The sequence below is a fragment of the Paroedura picta genome, chromosome 10, assembly GCF_049243985.1.
Source record: "Paroedura picta isolate Pp20150507F chromosome 10, Ppicta_v3.0, whole genome shotgun sequence".
Classification (NCBI taxonomy): domain Eukaryota; kingdom Metazoa; phylum Chordata; class Lepidosauria; order Squamata; family Gekkonidae; genus Paroedura; species Paroedura picta.
In genome coordinates, this window is record NC_135378.1 from 61989002 (window position 1) to 62006691 (window position 17690).

General features: G+C 40.7%; 1 protein-coding gene across 7 annotated transcripts in view; it reads right to left on the minus strand.

Moving 5' to 3' along the window:
* AFG2A (AAA ATPase AFG2A) overlaps positions 1-17690 on the minus strand; it is a 161705-nt gene that overhangs the window by 79865 nt on the left and 64150 nt on the right. Inside the window, exons 15-16 of one of the 7 annotated variants that reach the window (XR_013224823.1) lie at positions 8063-8197; positions 7524-7697 (exon numbers count right to left, since the gene is read on the minus strand). The exons of the other annotated variants lie outside the window; for them this stretch is intronic. The gene's annotated coding sequence lies outside the window, so the exon portion shown is untranslated. Of the gene's footprint in view, positions 1-7523; positions 7698-8062; positions 8198-17690 lie in introns of those variants that run through there. 7 annotated transcript variants of the gene reach the window in all.

The following is a 17690-nucleotide window of genomic DNA, read 5'->3' on the forward strand; positions in this document are numbered from 1 at the left end:
ACACACTTTGGAACAGAACAATTTAACTTAGTATAATGCATACTTCCTAAGCTACCCTAGATAAGTATCAAACATAGCAGACAACACACACTTTTCTGCCGGGTTCATCTTGCCTACGCTTACTATATAGTATATCCAGTATCTGCTGTTTCATATGAGTTTTTTAAAAGCCTTTTGTGGTCTTAGGACAGACACTAACATGCATCACTCTTTGTTGTTCACTGAAGCAGGGCCAAATGGCTCTAATTTGAGATCTCTGCTACATACTGTTTATGTACTAATTAGTCTATTCCCTAAGACAAATGATCCAAGCAGTACAAATGGAAAACTGCCATTAAGAGGCTAATGCCAGTATTGCAGCCCAAAAGATCGGAGTTTGTCCAGCAACTGCCCTATCAGAGCAATTTCCTGACCCCTTCCCTTCAAGTGGTGCTGTGAAGAACCTAGTACACCAAGCTCTTTTAAAGAAGAGCCCATGGGCAATAAAGATAAAATTGTGACACTGCATGCATGCCCACCTCAACTGACAGACTGAGTAAATGGCAGGATTCTGGCATCAAGGTTTCATTGACCCATCTCAGAACAAGTTATTGGAAAGATGAAGAGGGCACCAAAAACACGTTTCTTAATGCCATCCTCCAGACATCAACCAGGTGATCTGTGAACATCAACAACTACAATCCATATGTTAGAGTACACCTGCAAAATTCCATATCTGCAATGACCCTCTTATACATCTTTAAGATGCCTAAATAATCCTGATTTGTGAAATACAATGGGGAAAAGAACTTGAGAACTTTCTAAAATCTAATTACAGTATTTGCTGTAATTAGACTACTTTCCCCCCCTGAAAAACATGCCTCCAAGTGGGGGGGTCGTCCTATACGCCAGGTGCACTTCAGTTGGGATAGACATAGCTGCCCATAGTGGCCCATAGTACTGTAATGTAATGTAACAAACTCTATATTTTGAGTGGAAATGTTGGGGGGTCGTCTTATATGGCCAATCGTCTTATATGCCGGCAAATACGGTAAAAATAAAGACAGAGTTGCAACTGATTATATTTTTAGTTTATTTGTTAAAGGATATATACATGGAATAGATTTTTAGAAGAGTTGGTTCCTATATAACGCTTTTCTCTCCCTGAAGAAGTCTCAAAGGGCCTTCCCTTTCCTCTCCCACAACAGACACCCTGTGAGGAAGGTGAGGCTTAGAGAACCCTGATATTACTGCTCAGTTGGAAAAGCTTTATCAATGCTGTGGCGAGCCCAAGGTCACCCAGCTGGCTGCATGTGGAGGAGTGTGGAATCAAACCTGGCTCGCCAGATAGAAGTCCATGGTCCTAACCACTACACCAAAGCTGGCTCTTTTATATTTAGAAATATAAGCAACACATATAAATGAATACAAATTGGTATAAATATAAGCCAGCATTAAAAGTTTTCTTTATTGCCTTTCTTAATTAAATGCCATGAAATATTCAAAAATGTTGGCAACAGGGGAGAAGCTGCAGCATCAACAGGACATTCACTAAAGAACCAGTCATGCATCACCTTTAAAAATCAAGTCCACATACTCCATTCCAGACTGGGCTCTTGAATGGTCATTTCATTGATACCCTAAGGGGGTAACAAGCACAGGATAAGTACAGGCCATACCACAGGAATTATACTGGCCTGCTGTAGTTGAAACCCTCTATTTCAGTAAAGAGTAGTTTGCAGTGTTACAACTAGAGAAATTTATTACCTACTGTTGGCATATTGGTTAGAGTTTCACATACACTGATACAAACTAATTACTCTACATTTTATTTTAAAGAACATACTATATATTAAAGGAGCAACATTGAAAACATTTATTGTATGGCAAGTTTTTTGATCTGTTGCTGTTTTTATTGCTCATACGGTAACTCGTACACTTCTTACATATTATAAAGAATTCAGGGGGGGCAGTTGAAGGACATATGTGGAAATCAAAACTTGCATAAGCAGTAGGGGTGCAAGAAAAAAACTGGTATTTTTCAGTTGGGGTCTATTGGGCCTAATTTTTTTTTTTTTTGGTATTTCCTAAATAATCCCGAATCCCACTACCAGTATTTCACAAAACAGAGCTGGCAAACCTAAGAGAAACCTTCTACTTGTGTACACAGATTTTGATGTCCACCCATATCTGAAATTTTTAAAATATTTGTTAGTATTAATGACTTGAAATTGATTTCTCAAAGTGATGTGAAGATTGTAGACAATACCTTATCACTTCACTTCCACTTTTCAAAGAGTACATGTACATAATAAGATGTAAAGCAATAAACATGAAAGAAATGTGCACACTTGTTCTACCAAAAGCTGACAAGACATACTTCCTTTCTCATCATAACCATGTTAAATCTGAAGTTGTCACATCCATTAAGGTGTTTATGCAGTATCTGTCAAAAAGCAAGGCATTCAGCAGGACCTGCTGAACTGGGCCCTAAGCTAATGGAAGTATGGAATTGTAAACAGGTAGTGCTCTAGGACAGAACGTGTCAAAGCAGCAGAATTTAAACACTGACATGTAAAGAAACTGAAGACCTATTCACCTGGAAATAGACTCTAAACCATTTCGGAGTATCTTTTTCCTAGTAGAAGAAATAAAGTTGAACAACAATGCCTCTACTACAGCCATGCATTTAGTGGAAACCCTGGGGGACTGTAGCTAGACCAAATGGAAGAACAGTATAGTGGTATGCTTTTGTGCCTTGTCTAAAGCTCTGGAACTTTCTATGTAACTCATGGATAGAGATATGGAAATAAGCATTCTTGAGATCTAGGATTACAAACTAATCCCCTTTAGAGAGGAACCAAATAAACCTGAAACCACCCTTAAGTTTGCAGGAAAAAAACAAAAACTTGAGGAAAAACAGGTAGAGATTGTGAAATTATCAAAGTTAGAGGAGTATTTCTGCATGCAGCTGCCATTGCCTCTCTCTCACTCACTTTCTCCCAGGAATCTAAGAAAAGCCACGCACCCAAAAAGCCAAGCAGTGAAGTCTTAATGGTGGGGGGCAACCACAAAAGAACTTCCCAGTAATACAATAATTCTCAGATAAGATGATAAAGAAATGAAAATATGTATGTGCACACGTCAACAAGAGCAAATTCATACAGCACAGCCCTTAATTTTGTAGGCAAATGGATGGGAATCTTATTGGCATGCAAGGTGACGTTTTATAAAAGAAAATACAGACACAAAGAAAAATCTTGAAAAAGTAATGCGGAAAAGAATAAAAACAGAGACAGTGCAGGTAACAAGTGATTAGAGAGGTTCCCTTTCTTAGAGGAAGAAAGGGCTTGGAACTTCTATTTTCTTCTTTCATCCTCGGAAGTTGCCCTGCAGACAACAAAGCCCCTGAAAGATTTTATTTCACTATGAATTAGTGTCTAACACTGAGAATAAGCCACTGGAACCATAATTTTGATCAAGAGCTCCCACTAAACAAGCCAATACCATCTGATTAATAACCTTTTTATTAAAAAGGATCTAAAGGTCTAGTCAAAAAACAGAATATTCATATAATGAAACATGTGACACCTCCCCTTCCCCCAGGTTTTTCAACCATGGGAAATGACAGGTTGAGAAAAGACAGAAAGGAGGAGAATTTCCCTCCCAAACAAATATAACATTCCTACCACTAGGGGTAAGATACTTTAAAGAGTATTCTTGAGTGCTATTGATGTAATAAAATGATGTATAAGAAAGGAAACTAAAAAGAAAAAACAAGTCACCAAGAAAACTTGAGAGCAGAATACAATAATAAAAGTGCCATGTGCCACAGGGAGGGGTGTAATAAGAAGCTGGTAGTTGAGTTCTAATTAATAGTTTTATTTTCTTTTTACGAACTAAGTGTGGCACCAGAACTACACTTGAATTACAATTCATTCCCATCTGAAGGGCTTTGGTGGGCTTTCATCCTCGGAAGCTGCACTGCAGACACAAAGCCCTTGAAAGATTTTATTTCACTATGAATTAGTGTCTAACATTGAGAATGCCTTTCATCATCGGCTTGTATTGCCTTCAGGTACCTATAAATTCCTCTCTGTCTTTGTGTAGCACTTGTCTATCAGACTGTGTCATCAGTTTTACTGCAGGCGAGAGACAGACACACCTCTTCCTGAGACACAGACAACACAACAATTACCACAAGTCACTTATCCTTTATCATTTCATAACATTTCATCAGCCACCCGCTAACCATCCAAAACTGTTTACAGAAGATACCTTTCAAGGATTATTGCTCACTTAAGTGATACTGTTTGCCCCTGATGAAGATGGTAGTGCCTAAGCAACTGTTTGGGTATCACTATAATTGTCACCTATTGTAGTACATGATGGGGGACAATGTCCAAAATTCGAGTCCAGTAGTGCCTTGGTGCCACAATGTACCAAGATATTCATGACTGCATAGGAATGATTTTTTAGAACAGAATGCTGCAAAAATCACATTTGAAGAAAATTTGCTATGGTTCTTGAGCCTCACCATGTTTTCCTACAAATGTGTCATAAACCTTTCTTGTACCACTTCCATCAATTTCAATGGATCAGGTGGAGGAAAGAACTCCAGCAGGTTGCGGCCCATTCAATGGGGTTTCCTGTTGTCAAGGCAACAATTCTCACTGTATTCAACAGCGAAATCTGGCTGGCCTAAGATTCTGAAGCCTATCTGTAGCTTCTGTTGTAAACTCTGTAAACTGGGGAGCCACGCAAGGCAGATGGCTGTGGCACTGTCCAGATCAACACATGTGCTTAGCGTAAAGGAATAATCCACCAAAGAAGCCAACCACTTGAGGCCTTCCATAGCATGGGACTGTTTAGCTAACTGCATGCCTGTATATAGAGGCCCCCACAGCCTCCCTCAAACTCTGGACTCTTGTGTCACCTAGGAAGCCAAGTTTACAATGACTGTGATCCTCTCCTGTAGTTCCCTGTGTGAAGAAAACAGCAAAAGCTCCACGTGAGCTGCATGTACACGCTGCCCTTGACTAAATTCAGTTGGCACTCTTAGCAACTGGATTTTTCCTTCCTACTCGGCTGTATAAATAAACTAACTACAGCATCAAATGATTTTCTTTCTAAGCCCATTCAGCCTCCAAGCTGTTAAATCCCACCCAAATGTGTATTTTGCTTTTGCTTTGTTTTGTTTCCCCCCCCCCCCAATCCTTTGATTTTGTTTCATAGGAAGGAAGTGATGATAAATCAGAACACAAAGCATGTGAGCCCTGGCAGGCACTTTCAAAGCTATTGACAAAAAAGCTTATTAAGCACAAGCCTTCCCCTCCTTTTACAATCTGTCTCCCTAATCAGGATGCAAGGAAGAACTCAGTAGCTCCTCATGGAAAAATACCTTGTGGGCATGGCTGATTACCAGACACAATAGTCCGTCACAGACAGTTTGCCTGCCACTCTCCCTCTCTCCTTTTTCCTTCCAAAAGACTTCAGTGCTTCACACTGAAACAGAGCAACAGTAATAAATAGAAGCAGATCTGTTGTAGCACAAGAAAAATTGAGTCCAATAGCACCTTCAAGATGTTCATTGGTCTTAAATGTGCTATTGGACTCAATTTTTGTTGAAATAAAAGCAGGAAGAAGATTTCGGTTAGATTTATCCTGAAGACATGTGCATAAAGCTTATATCCAGAATTAAACTTTGTTGGTCTTAAAGGTGCCACTGAACTCTAACTGCTCTATTTATAGTAATGGTTACATTAATGATTTCCTAACTTCAGAAGCATCTCGAGACAATCCATATTTGCTATGAATGATCTTTGTAAATGCTTTTGCCTTAGTTTTCCACCTGTACTGTTCAGCCCACCAGTTAAAATCCCCCCTCCAGCCCTACTTTCAGCAGCCCATCCATAGAAGTAAGGCTTTAGCAACCACAGACAGATCTTTGTCAGTGGTAAAGCTTCACCTGTGGAGTGCCTTGAGGCTCAGCACTGATAAAGCTGTTCTGACCGAGCAGTAATATCAGGGCTCTCTCAGTCTCACCTACCTCACAGGGTGTCTGTTGTGGGGAGAGGAAAGGGAAGGTTATTGTAAGCCACTTTGAGACTCCTACGGGTAGAGAAAAGCAGCATATAAGAACCAACTCTTCTCCTTCTTCTTCACCAGGTTCCTCCCCCTTGAGTCTCACCAGGGGGAAAGTACCTGGCATTTCATTTCTATCTGATTTCAACGGAACTCCTTCCCCTTCCCCAATTCCAGGAAGGACAAGCACAGAGGAAACGGTCACACTTCAAAACGCTGAACTGCTGACACCAAAACGGCAAATCCAGAACCTGTTCTCACTGCCAGGACTTGACCAGAAGACATTGGAGCATATGCAGAGAAAGCCTTTGCTATCCTAACCTGTATGCAAGAATTCTCTGCACAAAACTGATTAGGCTGCTGCAATTTCTATTCAAATATCATAAAGCAGACAGCAATTCCATAAACCTCGACAGACCTCCATTCTCAACCAGGAGACTGAAATTTTGGACTGATTTTGATTAATCACTTAGAAGCAGTCACTTCCCAGATTTTGATTAGCTGTAAAAAAAAAAAAAGGAATATAATCAACACATTGCAAAACAAAGCTGGAAGCCGTTTCAGACATGCTCCCTGGGTTGGTACACTGAACATTCTTTCAATTCTGTATGATATGTGGGATATATGTGGGATATCAGGGGCAACTTGACAATTGTTGCTAACAGCAACACATAAACGGTGGAACTCTCCATATGCTTTGCCATTCCACATGCTACTAAGGCAACAAACTCTTTAAAGCTAATGCACACTGCCATAAGAATATATTAAAATGGCTAAAGCCATCGTTTTCAATAATCAAGGATGGGATCCTAAGAACTATGAACCTGAGACATTTCTGGAGCTGGATCTTTCTCACCAATAGCTCTTAAAACTTTCAAAAGCATGTTGTTGAAGACTGGGGAGTAAAAGACCCTTGTGGACAAGCTCAGGGGACTGAAGTAAACTAGAGGAATCAGGTGATATCATACAAGCAAAGGAAGGCCGGTGAAGCAGAGTGCCTGCAAAAGAGCATTTTGTCACAACCACTGGAATCAATTTTTGAAGGGTTTAAGGAGATGCTAGGGGAAGACAGGAAACAACTACCATTTCTAGCTTGTAGATCCAGCCCCAAATTTTTTACTGTAAAGCCAGAATAATATTCTCTGAACCTAAATCAATTTTAAGCAAAGAAGGGAGTGAGCCATGGATGGATGCACTGAAAGATGCAAGGGAATTACAGAGTAATTCACAGGGTACATTTTCAGATAAGATAATTACTTCCATGAACTACCCCGATCCCTGAATATTAAGAGTTAATATGACTTGTAAGGATATGTGTTCTTTCTTTCCCAATGAACAGTGGACTCCAAACAGAGATCTGAGAAAGTGCTAAATGCACCCACAGGCACAAAATCAAATGTTTCCTAGTTTGCACTAACAAAACACTGCTCGGTGAGTAGAATGTTAGTTCCTGTACTCACTTCTCTATAGTCAGTGTAATAAGTTGCTGGATGAAACACTGGAGAAGGGCTGCTGCACAGCCTGAGAATTCTTAGAAGTTCCTCCAAGATTATCTGTTTTATCAATTCCCTGGTGCCAGTGGGCAAAAGGATTCTCTTCAGTAGTAAAACAGGCTTAACATTAAGCCTTGAATGCTGAAAGGAGAGGTGGGGGAGAGAACAAGAGAAATTAGGACCGAAAGAATGATTCTTACTTGCTCATTTCTAATGCAGAAGGCAGCATCTCTGCAAAGTAACTACTGGAATATATTTTCAGCGAAACAAAAGGTACTTTGGATTGAATTTAAAACTGTTAAATAAAGATCTAATAGTCACTATCCTCAGAAAGCAGCGTGCTGTTTTGAAGTTTTGAAGTTCTGATACTTGCTTTAGTCTTGCAGCAAGACAAACTGGGTTTCACCTCTCTCAAATAAGCAACCTTCTCTTAATCATATCTATCATTTGAAACAGACATGAGAAAGAGCGGCTACCCCTTTATAATTAGGGACCTTGATAATTACCTGGTGGTTAGCTGCAGATCCATTCTCAGTGCATCTTCCTCTCTCCCTTTCCGTTGATAATGTAATCTAATCTCTTGGCTATGCTTTCATCTGGCACCCAATACTGTGCACTGTTTATAAAACAACAATCTCATCCTGCGTAATGACAGAACAAAGGCAAAGAAAAGCAACTTTGGTAATAATGCTGCACTTAACCACTTCAAACGTAGCTAAATTGATATAATTTACATGCCGCCTTTTTAGAGTATTTTTTTGTTGTTTTTATTTTATGTATTTCCTTCTCAGTGGGCAACCTGATCTAAATACTTTGCTGGACAGGATGTACTACACCTTAGTGTTTATGAGAAAGTACGGTAAAAGATCTTAATGTACTAATTAAGCTGTTTCAATGGAGAAACAATAACATATATGAAATGTGCCATATATGACTCTGAAATATTGATCGTATTGCACACAGATATTTTTAAAATTTGTGTTTTTCACTTATTCACTAACCAAGAATCTGGAAAGTGAGCTATTGGTTACTGTTCACAGAAGGCAGACTTTCTCAACTAGGGTTTTATGAAGCACTGGGGTATCATGACAGCCCTAGAATGTTTTCCTGAATGGGTGGAAGTTACTAATTTTTAATATATTTTTTAATTTGTTAAACAGTGATTGGGTGATATGGCCATATATAGTCATGCTGATCCACCAGCCCCTCCCAAGATGGCCAATATTGGGGCTGGAGGGGCTGGGAAAGGGAGGAGCCGCAAGTAGACATGTACACAGCTATGCTTCCCAACCGTATTCTGCACAATTGCACCACTTCTGGGGTTTCTTGAAGCCTAAAGAATGTTTCAGGAAGTTCTCAATGATAAAAAAGCTGAGACAGGCCATTATAAGGAAACACCAAATACATCTAAGACATGCAATGCGTTCCTATGATTCCAATGTACTTACACTGAAGTAACTCTATACCAAATTGGGCTGTGATCCTACATATCAAGCATTCATTTATCTTCTTCCATTCCCTTCTACATTCTGACACTCAAACTTAATTCCATAACTAACTACTACTATGTTACTATCATTTTTATCAAGACATTCATTGATCAACCTTAAATACTTTCAGATTCTGATCCATATTAATATAGTCAGTGTTTTTTTGACATTAAGGTTCACTTATAGTCGCATGTTCCTGCTTGCACCTTTTGTCGAGACTAGCTCGAAGTCAACCAATAAGACTTCAGATTTGAGCAACCATTTTGCAAGTTCAAAACCACACAAACTCTATGAGATCACAACACAATAAGCAATAGCATTTGACCTAGCTAATCTAGTTGGTGGTTATTTTTCTGCCTCTTAACGTTTTAACAGTGCCACTGGCTTTAAGTGGCTGCTACTGTTTTAGTTACCTGCCTGTTCATCATTTGTTTGTTGGATATGGATGGGGTGTTTGTTTTGTTGCACTGCGAAACTGCCTCCTGCCTATTACTATTTCATAAATGTAATGTAAATTTTCCATTTTCAAACTAATAGTCATAAAAAGTTTTACCTTTATTCATAGGCCACAGAAAATATGATAGCCCAAACACAAAAGACATGTAGTCCCTCATATTAGGCCCAACCAAAAAGGAGCAAGACAGTGTCCCAATTTTTATGTTTTGTCAGGAATACTTCATCAGGCTGAAATTTTTTTTAAGGGGAGAGGGGAGCAGAGAGATGTTTTGGTCCTGATCATAAAGCCTTTTGTCTTGCATTCTGTGAAAGAACAAGGATTTCCCCTCCTTTTGTTTTGGCTTTATACCTTTATAGTTTTTAAGCGTTCATAAAGGCCTCCCCCCATACTATACAAAGAAAAGGCATAATTAGTGAGTTTAAGTCTATATGAGATCTGAAAAATTAACAAATATTTCATGAACAGAAAAGCAGAAACATCAAAGTAATAGCACTAATTACAGCACTGGATTGACACAATGGACAAGGCTGTGGGGGAAGACATCTCTTAGTGGGGAAGACATTTTGTGCCAGGGCTAAGGTCATTAATATATTTCCGTCATTAATATTACTTTGATGTTTCTGCTTTGTGATTAACTCAGACCATTTCCACACAAGGAATCTGCCCCTGGACAGCCTTCAAATGTTGGCGGCTTTTAGAACCCCCTCCACATGACGCTGCCTGCATCCAGTAGCTGGATTGTTTGGGGAATTTTTAAATTGTGATTAGAGGAATCGCCAAAACTGGATTTACAACCCTAAATCGCACTTACCATTGGTAAGCAACCAGTGAGCAAGCAGGGGCAAGCCCATATGAAGGGGGAAAGGCGAAATGCTGTCTCTGCAGCATTGTCCTGCTCTCGCACCCACCCTCCCCACTACATTTCCTGCTCTGAGTAATTTTTTTAATGGTGCACATCAGGCAGGCAAAACACAACCCCTTTTCTGTTTTCTGGAGGTGGGGAATGAGCTGGGAAAGGGGGGCAGGTGATCGAGCATCCTTCTGCCAATCACATGGGGGTCTGAGCATTCTATTTTTAAGCCAACCATTAACACAAAATGTCTTTTTGAGGCCCCAGGGACCATGTGCAGCCTTCTCACAACTCAGGCTCAATGGGGGGGAGAGAAAATTTCAGTCCACAAGTGAACTGCTGTGCTGTGATTGGTGGCTTGCTATGATTGACGAGCCATGGAGCGGAGAGAAAAGTTCAGCTTGTTTTCCCCTGCAGCCTTGTCAGGAAGCAAAAAGCCACAACATGCATTTACCCCTCTGTGTGGAAATGGTCTCAGTAATTGCAGCATTTTAAAAGGTTAGAAGTAGATATTGTCTACATATAAGGAGCAGTTCCAGTGTACCTAAAAAAAATTTCATCCATGGAATAAGTTCTCTTTGGAGAAATGCACATAGAAACCATTGTAAGAGTGGTAAAATCCACATGGATTTTGAAGAAGCGTTATTTATTTATTTATTTATTTATTTATTTATTTATTTATTTATTTATTTATTTATTTATTTAATTTATATACCGCCCTCCCCGGAGGCTCAGGGCCATTTAAATGGAACGTATGAACAATACATGAAACGATCCATAACATATGAATAACCATAACAATAATACTAGTAACTGATAGTTGTAACAATATAAACAATGTAAACAGTGCAACAGTGCAAAAAGGTCCAGAGCGCTCTGGCGGAGTTCTGGGAGGGAGGAGAACAGTAGCCCTTCAGTCGCTGTTGGTTGTGTCTGGTCTCAACCAAATGCCTGGTGGAAGAGCTCCTTTTTGTAGGCCCTGCGGAACTGTTTAAGCTCCGTCAGGGCCCTGATCTCCTCCCGGAGCTCATTCCACCAGGTGGGGGCCAGGACAGAGAATGCTCTGGCCCTGGTTGAGGCCAGGTGGGCTTCTTTAAGGTCGGGGACCATAAGCTGGTTGGTGTTGTCGGAGTGTAGAACTCTTTGAGGGGGACTAGCACTAGGTTTAGAATAACAACTGAAAACTATGCCTATAACTGGAACTTGATCAAGCTATGCCCTTATGATCTGTTTTAAAATCACTGTAACTCTTGATCCCTTAGGGCAGTGGTCCCCAACCTGCGGGCCGCGGCCTGGTGCCGGGCCGTGAAGGCCATGGCGCCGGGCCGCGGCTCCCTCTCCCCGCCCCCCCCTGCAGTAAAAAAACTTCCCAGGCCGCAAGCTTGCGGCCCGGGAAGCTTCTTACTGCGGGAGGGCGGGGAGAGGGAAGCAGGGCCGGGCGCGGCCCGCGGGCGCGGCCCGTTGCGTGGGCGCGGCCCGATGTGTGGGCGCAGCCCGTGGGCCGCGCCCCAATGCCCTGCCGGTCCCCAACCTCAGAAAGGTTGGGGACCACTGCCTTAGGGAATCTTAAAGGAAGAGACAGATCAAGCCCCTCATCCCCTCTTTCAGCCTTTTTCCCCACACTGTCCTCCCAAGTTCTGTGAGGAAGTTGACAGGACACAGAAGAGACATGAAACGTTGATTCAATTAAAATGCACAAGTACCCATGAAATATTTATCACAGTCTTCTGTCATGAAGACTGGCAGGAAGCTAAAGCCATGCCACATTCTATCGGTTGAGTACATTACCCCCAAAATTCTCTGTGCTCCTCTAATGCAAAATTCACATATTGTTCTGCCCCAGGCTTTCCCCCTTGGACTCATTTCTACCCTCAGAGATTCAAATAGCTATTAGTAAATCTCCCGATGCAAAACAGGAATCTATATAATTGAGACCACTGCCTCACAAAAACATGGGTGACAAATTAAATACTGTAAGCTATGTTCTCAGTAATGAGTCATTTCAATAATTAAGACGTTATGCACCGATAAATAGAAAGTCACTTTTAAGACATAAGCTCTGAATCTTTTAAGCAACAGAATTTTTCAGGTACAAATTATCACTATCCTGAATAGCCTTGTGGCAGAATCTTTCTTGATGCGGCTTGTGAAAGCTAAACTGTGCTTTGCAGCAAAATCCATGAATGAAATTCATATGTTCTTTGTGAAACCCACTTAAGCTCATTGATGCACACCAGCTTAAGTACTGTGGAGTCTCAAGTACATAAGCACATAATTGCCCTGCCCTTTTCATTAAAAAAGGACTCATGAAGACAGAGATACCAATTAAAGTATTTGTTATAGAACAACATTTTCGAAAGGGGAGGGGAAACGGGGGGGGGTGACCTTAAATTGATGCAACATTCATTTGCACACATATGAGAGCCAGTGTGGTAGATGCTAATCTAGAGAACCACTCCTCCACATGAAGCCTGCTGGGTGACCTTGGACTAGTCACAGTTCTCCCAGAACTCTCAAAAGTTCTACTTCACAAGATGACAGTTGTGGGGAGAGGGAGAGGGAGAGAAGACAATTATAAGTCACTTTGAACCTCCTTAGGGTAGAGAAAAGCAGGGTATAAACCGTCTTCTTTACACTGGTAGATTTTAAGAGAGTTATGAATATTACAGAGCTTGTTTCAATTTCCATATGGAAGTATCCCTCCAACAGAAAATAGGCAGGCTCCATAAAACACTGCACTGAGAGATCAGGCATTTCTATACAAACAACCACTAAAACTGCAAGCAGTAAATGATCTTTCAGAACAATAGTTTCTGAATGTTACATTATTTTTTATTATTATGCCAATACAATGTTGTTCCAGATATTTCTACCAGCTTCTTCCTTCTCACATGTGAGCTTACCTTCCTAGCTCACTGAAGGCTGCGAGTTCAGCCTCTCCAGTGCAAAAGACACAGTTCCATTTTTTTCTTGTTAAAAAAGCAAGCAGCAGCTGCCTTCCAACAGGAGCATTCTTGCCTCCTGCAGCAAGACTGCTCCTCATTCATTGCACAGCTACATTCAGTGCCAGGAATCAATCATGGCATAGTTGAAGTAAAAAACAGAGGAGTGCATTCCTGATAGGGATTGTGCTAGTGAATGGACAGTGGCGTACCTTAGCCTATTTGGCACTCAGGGCAACTCCCGAAGTTCCAGAGAGCCTGCAGACTGGTATTCTTCCAACAGGCATTTGGTTGAGGTCGAGCTGCACCCCAAAATAACCACCTGGGCCCGCAACCTACCACCAGTGTGTGTGGAGGGGAGGAGGTTACTGTTGGTTGGTTACTATACCATCGGACCAGACATCTTTAACATTTCTATCCATTGGCCCACTAGTATGCCTTGTTTAAAATGAAGTGAGTTAGCAGGAACAAGTAAAAGCAGGTTTAGGTTTTAAAAAATTAGAATTTTATCATGGTTTCTGTGCACTTTTATTGTAATCTGTATTTTTACTGATGTACTCTGCCCCAAGACCAATTTTGGAAAGGGGTGGGGCTAGAAATCATTAAATAAATCACTAAAGCAGTAGTTCTCAACCTTCTTAATGCCATGACCCCCTTTGGGTAAGGTGACCAGATTTTAACAAAGGTAAAGTGGAACACCACTGACCGGAGGGGTTCTTGATTAAAAATTTGGTATATATGGAGCAACAAAAAGTTTCAGAGAACGCACAGAATGCAAAAATAGTATTGTAATATATATTTTTTAAATTTCAACATAAGTACAATTTGCCAGGTACCCCCAGATATCCCTCCAAATGTGGGGCAATCTGGTCACCTTACCTTTGGGTCGCTGAGGCTGCTGCCGCTGCCACTGCACCGTGGTGGCGGCCTCAGCAACCACTGGGAAAAGGGTCGATCAACACCCCCCCCCAGGGGTCACAACCCCCAGGCTGAGAACCACTGCACTAAATGAATAAATAAATACATAGCTTTTTCTAGCATGTTTATACTTCATATAGGAAAACTGACGGTATCAATACTATCAATACTATTGATAGTACCCAGGACTCTTTTATTGAAACAAAGCAGTTTTAGATCTTTGATTTAACATTGTTGTTGTTAGATGCGAAGTCGTGTCCGACCCATCACGACCCAATGGATTTAACATACACAGGCCTAATTAATTTAGAACAGTAGCCACTGAGTACATGAAATCTGGAAACATGTAGGAGGGCACTGGGTAAATAGCCACCAAAAGCCGTCCTTCCAGAGGCACGGTGATTACAAAAGACAGTAGGAAATGGATTATGGCTCAAAAGTGTATATTTCCATGAAAAACTTATATAAGAAATGTTTTGGCATGAATTAGTCATTTTTAAACTTGTATTTCTAGTATAGACTAAAATTCTAAATTTCATTACTTGCTTTTGGGTATAAAACGTAATGTAAACCCTTCCAGCCTCTTCAGAAAACTATTTTGGCTTCTTTGACTTTCAAACCACTTTGCAGTGATCTGGTGATTTCAAACACTCTCCTAAAAATATTTAACATAAAGGAAATGCTTTGAACTTCAACAATTATTGAATAGTTATGAACCTAAACTTGTTTAGAAGCCGAAAACCAAAGAACATTTTCCCTTGCTGTGGAAGCAGGAAGTGCCTGTTTATAATTAATACATTCCGGTTTTTCATGAATCTCTTTAACCAACCACTAAGTACTAGTTTCATCCTTCAGAAACAAGGAGCTATTCCTGGAATAGTCAGGAAAGGAAGAAAATGAATATGGAAACAGAAGCTTGCCAAACACAAACACATTCCAAACACTGTCCTGATATCTCTCATTAACAATCTGTTCCTCAGGCTGAAAGGTGTCTTCCTCGCATTTTTAATATCCCCTTCTTTCCCCTTCTAATATTATACTCGAGTGAAACAGTGAAATATTGTGAATCAGTTCACGTCAGCTGAGATAAAAGTAGATATGTAAAATATCTGCAGTTATACTTTAATGTTTCCTTGAATACTAAAAGGAAATATGCAAATAATACTGTATAGGATTGGACATGAACCAGCTCACAAACTAAAGTTCATGGCAGGTCAACCAGTATAAACTTTCCACAAACTTGTGGCAGCTTATGAATGGATACATTTCCCGGCAGTGTCCGCTCAATCAAAATGATTACCAAACTTCAAAGTTTGGGGCAGAATTCTCCAACTCGTGCATTTGGTGTAGTTAGCTTGCAGGGAGACCATTCTATACATTTTTGACCCCGCACTTGACATTTCCTCCATCTTCTTTGAAGGGCCATAACTCAGACAAGTCCAATCTGAACATAACTTGGAGGACATGTAAAGGAGCATCAGGGGAAATCCTCTGGGGTCTCTAGCTTGCACAGGCTGCATTCTATACACTCCAGAATCTGGACCTGTCATTTCCCCATAATTCAGACCTCATGAATCCAACCTTCATCAGGTAGAGAAGAGTCAGCAAGTCTGATGTCTCTAGAATGTGGGGGGGGGGCATTTTACCACATCACAAACCTCACTGGTTTGTTCGGTGTCTCATAGTTCATGATGGTTCATGGATCAAGAACTGGGCACACCACAAACCATCAACCAAAACGAACCACATTTTCCTCGTTTGTACCCATCCCAAGTTATGCTTATATCTCATGGTTATTTTGCTTTAACAATATAGACTAAAATCAGAATGTGGAGGTAAAGAAGTTTTTTAAATTATTACTAGGTTAATTTGTAGCTGTTCCATCCAGCTGAATATTCTGAACATCAGAAACTCCATATAAAATGCATTTTTTTTCTGGACAGCAGACACATTTGGCATGCTAGCCAAAGCTAGTTGAAGAAGAAGAAGAGCTCATGATAAAAATAAAACAATTATTTTAAAAAGCACAATAAAACAGTATAAATAAAACTCCATAAAAATCACAGTTTAAAAACTCCATTTAGGACTTCCCATAAATAAAACCTAAACCAATCAAATGCAGTACTAAACAAAGCCCAAAACTCCTGAAGATTCACAGTGAGATACACTTCTTCGGGAAGGTTGTTCCATAAATCTAGGGGGTCCCACCAAAAAGGCTTTTCCCTTCAGTTCACCAGGCAAGTGGGAGAGTCAGAAGGGGCCTCTCCCTGTGATCTTAATTCTCAGGCATGAATGTTTGGGAAAAGATGGTCCTTCAGACACCCTGGTCCCAAACCATGTAAGCCTTTAAAAGATCAAAAAACAGCATTCTGAATTGCTCAGGAGTAGTTTGGTAGTCAGTGTAATTGCTGTAGCATGCAGTTCACATGGAATTGGTAGCTGGCCCCAACCAACAATCTGGCCACAGCATTCTGCACTAGCTGCAAACACTCTTAAGAGTAGTCCCAAGTAGAATGGATTACAATAGTAATGTAACTAAGGCATGGATCACTGTGGCTAGATATGACTAAACCAGGATACAAGTGATGTATCACTTAAAGCTAAGTAGGACTCTGAGTCACAGTAGTCACCTGATTTTCTAAAGTGACAGCTGTGTCAACCAGAACTCTCAAGCTGTGAGCTTTTCATGGGGAAGGTGACATCTCAAGTCCCCAACCTTCCTTCAAAATAACACAGAGAAGCTCTGGCTTGTTATTTTATTTGTTTGTTTGCTTTGAAGTTTATATACCACACTGCCTTTGAAAACTCAGGGCGGTTTACGAAGTTACAGTTATGTGTCAACTTGTTTGCCATTATCCAGCTCATGACTGAATCCAAGCACCATTTCAGGATATCAACAGCATCCTCATTATTAGGTGGAAAAGAAAGATAGAGTTGTGTATTATCTGCATATTGGTGACACTGTAGACTGTTTCTCCTGCTGACCTCTCTCAGCGGCTTCATATACATACTAAATAGCTTGGGGGATACGATGAGGCTGAGAGCCCTGATATTACTGCTTGGTCAGAACAGCTTTATTAGTGCTATGGAGAGCCCAAGGTCACCCAGCTGGTTGCACGTGGGGGAGTGCAGAATCAAACCCATCTCACCAGATTAGAAGTCCGCACTCCTAACCACTACACCAAGCTGGCTCTCTGCGCCAGGCAGAGAGCCAGTTAATAGTTTCAAAGGCCACCGTGAGATCCAGTGGAACAAATTCTTTGATCAATTGTTATAATCAACAGTACTTCAGGTTTATGTAGAATGAGTTTCAATGGAACAGGTCACTTACTTATTCCAAGCATGAGTTTAAAAATCTGTCTTGAATCTGATGCACAGGACAGATAAAGCTGTCTCTCACAAGCACACAAAATGACATGTCTCTAATAGAAACCCAAACTGCAAACCTGCTCTTTTGAGGTAGGGCCACCCGTCAAA